Genomic DNA, 9,103 nt, shown 5'->3' on the forward strand with positions numbered 1-9,103 from the left:
TTGATGTTTGTTCTTTTGGACACGTCTGAAAGAACATACATTGCATATATAGATTTAAGAAATGATGACAAATTTGTCATTTCTCTGATGGACTTATTATCTAATTTAAGTCAATGTCTACTGGTAGATAATACTTTAAATTCCTTTGCATCTTGATTCATAATGGTTGCAGGAAAAAAATGCTGTTGCTCCGTACCACGATGTGTTGCCATAAGAACAGCCACCACTTATATAGAGATAAGAGATGATACAGATTTTCCATTTCTCTGATTGACTTATTATCTACATATGTCAAACATTAAATTTCAGGCTGTACACTAGAGTAACAGGATCTTCTGCTATGTGTCTACATTTATGTCTACATCTACACCCTGCAGACTACCATGAAGTGCAAGGCAGAGGGTCCCATTGCACCAATTATTAATGTTTCTTTCCTTTCCATTCATATATTGAGCACTGGAAGATTGATTCTTTGAATGCTTCTGTGCATACAGTAATTATTCCAATCTTATCCTCTTAGTATGAAGGTAAATATTTTAAAAAGCAAGTTACATGATTTTCTAATTAAACGATGCTACTACTCTGTGGAAGATTTCATGAAGGATGAAGTGATACTTTGAGCTGGATCCCTAAAATGGAATAAAAATTTCTGATAGTTATAGTAGATGTAAATGCTATAAGTTTGACAAATTTTAAGTAAGTAAATTCTTCACAAAGTATTACTGTAAGTATGACAAAATTGTAAATAAGCTAATTGTAACCTTGACGTGTCTCCTGTACATCAGACATATGTTCTGAAATATTGTACGTTATGAGATAAATAAAACACATTTAACATTTAACACAATCACTGTGTGAGTGAGATGTAGGTGATTGTAGTATATTCCCAGAGTTATCATTCAAAGCTGGTTCTTGAAACTTCATTAATAGACTTTTTTTTTGATAGTTTACATCTTATCTTCGAGAGTCTTCTGTTTCAGTTCCTTCAGTATTTCTGTGACACTCTATGGATCAGGCAAACCTGTGACCATTCGTGCTGCTCTTCTGTGTATATGTTAAATATCCCATGTTAGTCCTATTTGGTATGGATCCCACACACTTCAGCAGTATTCTAGAATCAGTCACATGAGTGATTTGTAAGCAATCTTATTTGTGGACTGATTGCACTTTACCAATATTCTACCAATAAGCCAAAGTCTGTCACCTGCTTTGAGTGGATATTTCATTTTCTACAAAGTGCTGTACTCAAGTATTTGACAAGTTGGCTGATTCCAACAGTGACTCATTGATAGTGTAGTCTTGGGATACTACATTTTTTTCATTTAGGCAAGTGCAACAATATTACATTTCTGAACATTTAAAGCAAGTTTCCATAATTTTGTACCACTTTGAGATCTTATAAAGATCTGACTGAATATTTATGCTGCTTCTTTTAGACAGTACTTCATTATAGATAACTGTATTACCTGCAAAAAGTCTGAAGCTACTATTAATATTGTCTGCAGGGTCATTAATATACAACATGAACAACAATGGTCACAACACACTTCCCTGGGGCACTCCTAAAGTTACTTCTACATCTGATGTTCACTCTCCATCCAAGATCACACGCTGCTTCTTCTCTACCAAAAAGTCCTCAATCCAATCACAGATTTCATTTGATACCCCATATGACCATACTTTTGACAATAGGAATCAAATATTGTGAGTATTATAAATTATGGTGCTACAGAAAAGTTGATGTTAGACTTGGGAATATCTGACCATTCAGCTCTTTTTAGATCATTGCCAAATTTAGATAAAATATATACAGCAAAATTTGTCAAAAACTTTAGCCAATTAAATGAAACTTCCTGGTCACTCAGCAACCAGTGTTCAGTGAGTGGTAAATACAACACTTTCATATCAGAATTCATGAGTCTTTTCAATGAATTTCTCCCCTTCATAACAACACATTGCAAATACAGCAAATAAACTATGGGAGAACTTAAGGTATTGGGATATGTAGTATAAGAACAATGAAGGAGAGGGAACCACCCAGATAATTACAGAGGAACAACCCTTCTAGGCTGCACATACAAAATTTTCTCCTGCATAATTTACAATAGGAGCCACAACTTGAAGAATATCAAGGAGAATTTTGACCATACAGAAGCTGCAAATAATGGAGTATTACAAATATAGAAACAAACAGTTATTCATCTCATTCGTAAATTATGAAAAAGCACATGATAGCGTTCATAGACCCAAACTTCTAAAAATCCTGGGATCATATGGCCTCCATCCCAAACTAGTAAGACTCATTCAGGTAACTTTAACTAACACAAATTCAAAGACCGAGTTTAGAGGAGAAATGTCAAAAGCTTTCACAAGAAAAACAGGACTCCGACAAGGTGATGGATTGCCCCCTTTGCTTTTCAATGTGGCCCTCGATTACATCATGACAATTTTCCAAAAAGAAAATCCATGTAAAATCAAAATTAGAGGGAAACCAGCAATAAGAGCAAACTGCCTTGGATTTGCTGATGATTTAGCTCTCTTAGCCCTTGACATGGAAGAAGTTTATGTTCAGATCAGAAGACTCCAGAAAATTGCTTCAAAAATAGGATTACAAATATCATTTGAGAAAACTGAAATAATGCCCATGAAACCTCTTTACATGGATAAAATCTTCATATATGATCAAGCAGTTAACATAGTTCTGCAATTTACATATCTTAGAGAAATTATTTTGCACAACTTAGGTGAGAAAGCAACATAGATAAATAGAACCAACAAAATGAGAAAAAACACACTTTCTAACTTGGTCAACATATAATAAGAAATGACTGTTGGTAGACACTAAGATCCAACATTAGAAAACTATAACTCTCCTGGAAGCAACTTATGCTTATGAAACTCTGTTCCAAATTAAAAATGAAGGAAGAACTGATCAACTCCTCAAGACTGAATGAAGAATTATCAGAACATATATCAATAAAAAATACCAGGGTGATGGAGTCTGGAGAATCCTCCCTAATGAAATAAATGAGATTGACCCAATCACCAGAAAATGAAGAAGAAAAGAATCTCATATTTTGACTGCCTGACAACAGTGTTTTAAAAAAATTAGTGATGAGAAGTCTTGGAAAGAAGACAGGAGGACAGTGGGTCAAAGAAATTCAGCAAGATCTTGAAGCAGTCAGACCTAGAATTGCTGATGCAGAGAACAAAAGCAAAATTAACACTCTCCTTATGAATCATAAATTTCCAGCAGAAATGACGCACAGAAGACCCGTAGAGATTTCAAATGAGTTAAGAAAGTTAAGTACGGAACGAATGAAAAAGTACTGGGCTGAATGCAAGAAGCAAGGAGTCCAATCTTCAAAGAGAAAGTGAACGTGGAATGACTCAAGTGGTCCAATGTGGCCAAACAAGTTAATAAAAAAATAAAAAACAAGAACAAGGAAGCTGCACATGCAAGCAAAGAACAACTGTACTTCAGAGTTTGTTGTGTATGTGAACAAATACAAAAGAATATTTGATAGAGTAGTAAAACAGATAAAACAAATAGCAAATAGTAAATTCATCTCAAATGCCACAAATAATTCAAAAGCTGTATGCCAGATTGTCAATACTGAAATAGGTGCTGAGAAAACTAACTGTTTTGACTTTAAATTTGAAATTGATGGGGAGACTGTTAAAACTCCTGACAGATCTGTGAAGAATTCAACAGGTACTTTATTACTTCAAACAAAATTGATGATTTCTGTTCTCACATAAATCCCAATATAATGCAACACAGATTATTAAATTTCCTCATGTACCCTAACATGAAGTAGTTAGTATTATGAAATCTCTAAAAGATCTTAAATCTGTGAGCTAGGATGTAATTACAACAAAAATAATTGAGACTCAATATGATAATATTGCATCCTAACTCTGCCTTGTAATAAATCAATCATTTGACGAAGGCTGCTTTATGGGCACCTTGAAATATGTGGAAGTGTGGCCTGTCTACAAATAGGGCATGCAGGATGAGATACAAAATTTCTGCTCGATATCAATATTAACAATTTTTCTAAAATAATTGAGAAAACAGTGTGTAATAAGTTAGAAAAGTATACCATAACTGTAACATAATTCTTGGTAATCAATATGAGTTTAGGAAGGCATGAAGCACTGTGCATGTTATAAATGAAGTAATCACTAAAATAAGCAAATGAATTGGTTACAAACAGTGCTTATCTGCTATCTCTTGTGTCCTCACTTGATACAGTAAACCATAATAAGCTGCTGCTTCACAAAATGGCAGCTTATTGCTTTCACAGAAAATTTTGAAACTGGTTCTCACCCTATGCTAAAAATAATTCCTGTTTGTATAAATGACATGTCACACTAGATAAAAAAATCTACTCACCAAGCAGTGGCAGACCACACACATAAAAGATGGTTGTAACTGGCAAGCATTCAGAGCCAGTGGCTCCTTCTTCAGCCAGACTAGTTAAAAAGCAGATTTCCCAGACCATCGCATCCAATCCTGGTACTGCTGATCCCTTCAAAAAACAACTTCAGAATCCACCATTGGTGGCTTAATATTATCCTGGTCTGGAATGTGTTAATCAGCTAATTTGAGAGGGTCATGTCTTCATCAATCATACCCTGAAATGAGATTCATTCTGCCTGAAATTTTGTCCACCACACCTAGAAAAGTTTTCTGTCACCATCCCAATCTTTGCAATATTCTTATCAGACCCTATGCTCCTTCTGCACACATCTCCCCCTACCCTATGGCTCCTACCCCTGTGACTGCCCCCGCTGCAAGACTTGCCCTGTGCTCCCTCCTGCTACCACCTATAAAAGCCCTGTAACTGGCAAAACATACACAATCAAATGGAGAGCCTCCTGCAAAGCCACACATCATATACCAGCTGTTACATGAACACTGTTTGACCTTCTACATTGTCATGACTACCACCAAATTATTAATTAGGATGAATGTGCATAGGCAGAGGGCAACTAGCAATATCCTGTTGCAGAGAATGCTCTACAACATGACAAACATGACCTCAGTACCTGTTTCACCACAGGTGCCATCCGGATTCTTCCCACAGACACCAGTTTCTCAGAACTCTGCAGGTGGGAACTAACACTACAATATCTCCTTGGTTCTTGCCACCCACCTGGCCTTAATTTATGTTAATTTCTTCTGTCTCAGCATTTCTTCACTGTAACTAATTGTTGCTTCACTTCATTGTAGTTTTCTACATCTTTCATTGTTTTACCCCTCTATCTTTCACTGCCCCCGTCTTGCCTCTATTACGTACAATACACTTAGCTTTTCACTCTTATTAATTCATGCATGATGTTTAAGCAGTAATATCTGTCTGCTTATTACCCTGCCTCCCACTTTTAAGCTCAGGTTTTCAACTCTCATCCAGTGCAGTCCCCAACAATCAGTCTTTTCTTTTCAGCCCATACAGTAAGTCTCTCCTGACTCATGGTTCCGGGTGACTTTCGCAAAATCTACCCCTTTTCGTAGACTTCTCCAGGGCTTTTCCTTCACCCCTCTTCCTTCCCCTTCAACCCATATGCCTAAAGAAGGAGCCACTGGCTCTGAAAGCTTGCCAATTACAACCATCTTTTATGTTTGTGTTCTACTGCCACTTGGCGAGTAGATTTTTTTTATCTATCCAATCAAATAATTTTGTCAACAATTGATTGTTTTCGTTGTTGCATGTCACATTAGGTAACACCAGACACCATTCTGTATGCAGATGACTCAACAACAGTAGTTTACTGTAAAAACAATGAAGAACTGGCACAGAATACTAAACAAAATCTTCAGGAGGTATAAAATTGGATAAAAAAATAATGCAATGAAACTGAACCTTACAAAAATACTAACTGTATGCTGAACATGTATCACAGTTAAATTATGAGGGCAGAGAATGGTCATTGCAGACTCTCTTAAATTTATTGTATTTATTATAAACTTGTCATGTGCGGATTGCTCAGATTGCTTGGTGAAGTGATTAAACAACTGTTTTTGTGATAAGTGTCCTAAATATAGTAACTAATTTAGCTGTTAAGAAAACTTTTTAACATGCGTGTTTTACATCAGTTATAAGATATGCCATAGTCTTTTGGGGTTTTGAAAAAGGAAATCACTTCACTGTGTTCAGGCTAGAAAAAAAGATCATCAGAACTACGATGGGAACAAACAGTAGGCACCATGCAAAGCTTTATTTGTAAGCCTTGACTTAATGACAGTTTCTTCTATGTTTCTAAATGAAATATTCCTCTCCGAGCTAAAAAAAAAAAATCTTTTTTAGGAAAATATTTTACAAATGTTAATGAAACAATGCACAGATTTGAAAATACCCCATATTACATAGGTTTGAAGATTAGCAATAAAATACAAAGTTCAAGAACTGCAAGTTAGAAACCACAGAAGCAGACACTTAAAAATATTTAAAAAGCATTTTTTTAGTGTGTGGAAGACTTTATAAAGGAGGAAGACGAATTGCAGATATTAATTTTTTTCTAAGTTATGATCCCTGTGTATGTCTATGTTCCCTTTTAATGGAGGTATGGATTATTTTTATATATACCTTCATTTGTATATTGTAGGAACAAAAAATAAATAATAATTTAAAAAAAAAACAATGTGGAAAAATTCAAGAAAGAGGAAAAAATGAGACGTACTGTCAAACGGGGTGATTTTGGACACCGGAGCGATTTCAGACAGTATGGCTTATTTGCTCTTTGACACTGCATGGAAGCAAAGGGTTACTTATTTTAACATCTTTGCACCAGTTAGTTGAAGTGCAAGATTGCATTTATCACTTTCCACAACTTTTATTTTGCGTCAATTGTTTCCCTAGGTGAATAATTGACAAACAGTCTCAGCATTAAAAATCCATGCATTATCGTGAAGTGGAAGCTTTCTATTGTTGCGCCGAGTGGGAAGTTATTGTAAGTGCTCAGTAGCTAACAGCACTGAGACAATTTCGTTACAAGTTTGTCAAGTTTCTCATGCAAGGTTATGAAATAACAATGGTTTTTGTAAAAATGTGTACTGTGTGAGGCAATTTCAGCCAATGCCAAGAACGTATAAGAGCAGGAGAGGTGCTACAATACAGTGTAATTATGACCCAAAACTTTTAGATAAAGCTGTTCGTGATATTCAGAGTGGTAAATTATTGTACAGAAAAGTGTTTGATTTGTATGGTATACATAAATCAACCCTACAACATAAAGTGCAGGAAGCACATCCGAAAAAAATGGGAGGACAGTCAGCGCTAAATAAAGAAGAAGAAGAAATGTTGAAGCAAGGTATCTTGTGGGATGCATAGGGGATTTCCATTTACTAAATTGGATATTAGATATTAACTTAATGGCTACCTTGACAAATCCGGCCAAAAAGAGAAGAATTTTCATAATAATTTGCCAGGAGAAGAATTGATGCATCTATTCCTCAAACAACAATCAGAATATCTTTCCATTCGCTTAAGTGAAAATATTCAACAAGCTCATGCAGAAGTGAACAAAGAGACTGTTAAGTTGTTTTTCTCCAATATCAAGGCAAAGCTGGAAAATCTCCCACCTAGCAACATGATCAACTATGATGAAACCAACATGTCAGATGATCCAGGCAAGCAGCAGATAATTACGAAATGAGGGAGTAAGCATGCTGAAAATCTAGTGTCTCGATAATGATGGCAGCTAGTGCTGATAGTAAACTGCTTTCTCCTTACGTCCTTTACAAATCAGAGCATTTGTGGGACACATGGCAAGAAAGTGGACTACAAAGAATCTGTTTCAATAGAAACAAAAGTGGATGGTTTGACATGCCAGTATTTGAAGACTGGTTCTTTGCAATTGCTTTGCCCTATTTGAAGAGGCAAAATGGGCCAACAGTCATGATTGGAGACAACTTATCCAGTCATGTGTCTTTATGTGTTATTGAAGAGTGTGAGCCTAACATTCATTTATTCATTCTCCTTCCCCCCAATAGCACGCACCTCCTCCAACCGCTCAATGTAAGCTTCTTCAGGCCAATGAAAGCAGTGTGGCAAGCTGTATTAACTGATTGGAAGAAACACACTTGTGGGACCATTTCCAAGGATGCCTTCCCATCTCTTCTGAAGCAGACACTGACTAAGATTTCAGCAAACTCTTAGGAAAACATAAAGGGTGGATTTCACATCACAGGCCTAATCCCTTTTGATCAGATCATGTCTCACAAAAATTGCCTGAGAATGAGGAGATCCAGCAAAGCAATGCAGACGCATGGTCTTCCACTTTTGAAGAAATGCTCAAAGAAAATCATTATCCTCCAAATAAGCTTGGTAGCTCTCGCTGCTGCCACAAACTAGATGTTCAACCTGGAAAATCAATCACTGGCTGAGATTTTCAAGGAAATGAAAACAGTGCTGAAACTAGTGATAGTGCTTCTAGCAGTAGTGAAAGTGAAAACGACACATCATCCAATAAGGTTTTACTGCTGAAAGAAGAGGATTTTCTTGTTGCAGGGTACAAATATAAACATGGAAACAAGGAGAAAACAAGGCAGTGTGTTGAAGTGGCCACAAATGTTGATGCTACAGAAATAAGTGTGGAATTCTTGCGCCCACACAAGAACAGTAAAAACATATTTGTTTGTCCTAATGTCCCCGATGAAGACACAATACAAAAATTGCAAATTTCGAGAACACTTCCCACACCATTTGAGAAGAGAGGAATGTTCATCATTTATTTAAAGTGTTTGCAACTTATTTTAGAATGGTGAGTGAGAAAAATTATTTTGACCTTTTAGTTAAATGACTTTGTTTGTTTCTGTCTGTTTCTAATATTTCAGTTAATAACTGTAAAAAAAAAAATTAAATTCTTGCAAAATAAAAACTTATCTGTAATAAATAAAATTCATTATATCACTCCGTATCACTTATTCATAACAAAGGGCAACCTTAAAATGTGTAAAATGTCACCAAAATCAAATAAAAAGCATGTAGAATTTTTAAAAAAGGCAGTAACTGTCCGAATTTGCCCTCTATATTCTTTAACTTAGGACAGAGATTTAAAAAACACATGTGTCTGAAATCACCCCAATCCATGGGGT

This window comes from Schistocerca gregaria, chromosome 1 (assembly GCF_023897955.1).
Source record: "Schistocerca gregaria isolate iqSchGreg1 chromosome 1, iqSchGreg1.2, whole genome shotgun sequence".
Classification (NCBI taxonomy): Eukaryota; Metazoa; Arthropoda; class Insecta; order Orthoptera; family Acrididae; genus Schistocerca; species Schistocerca gregaria.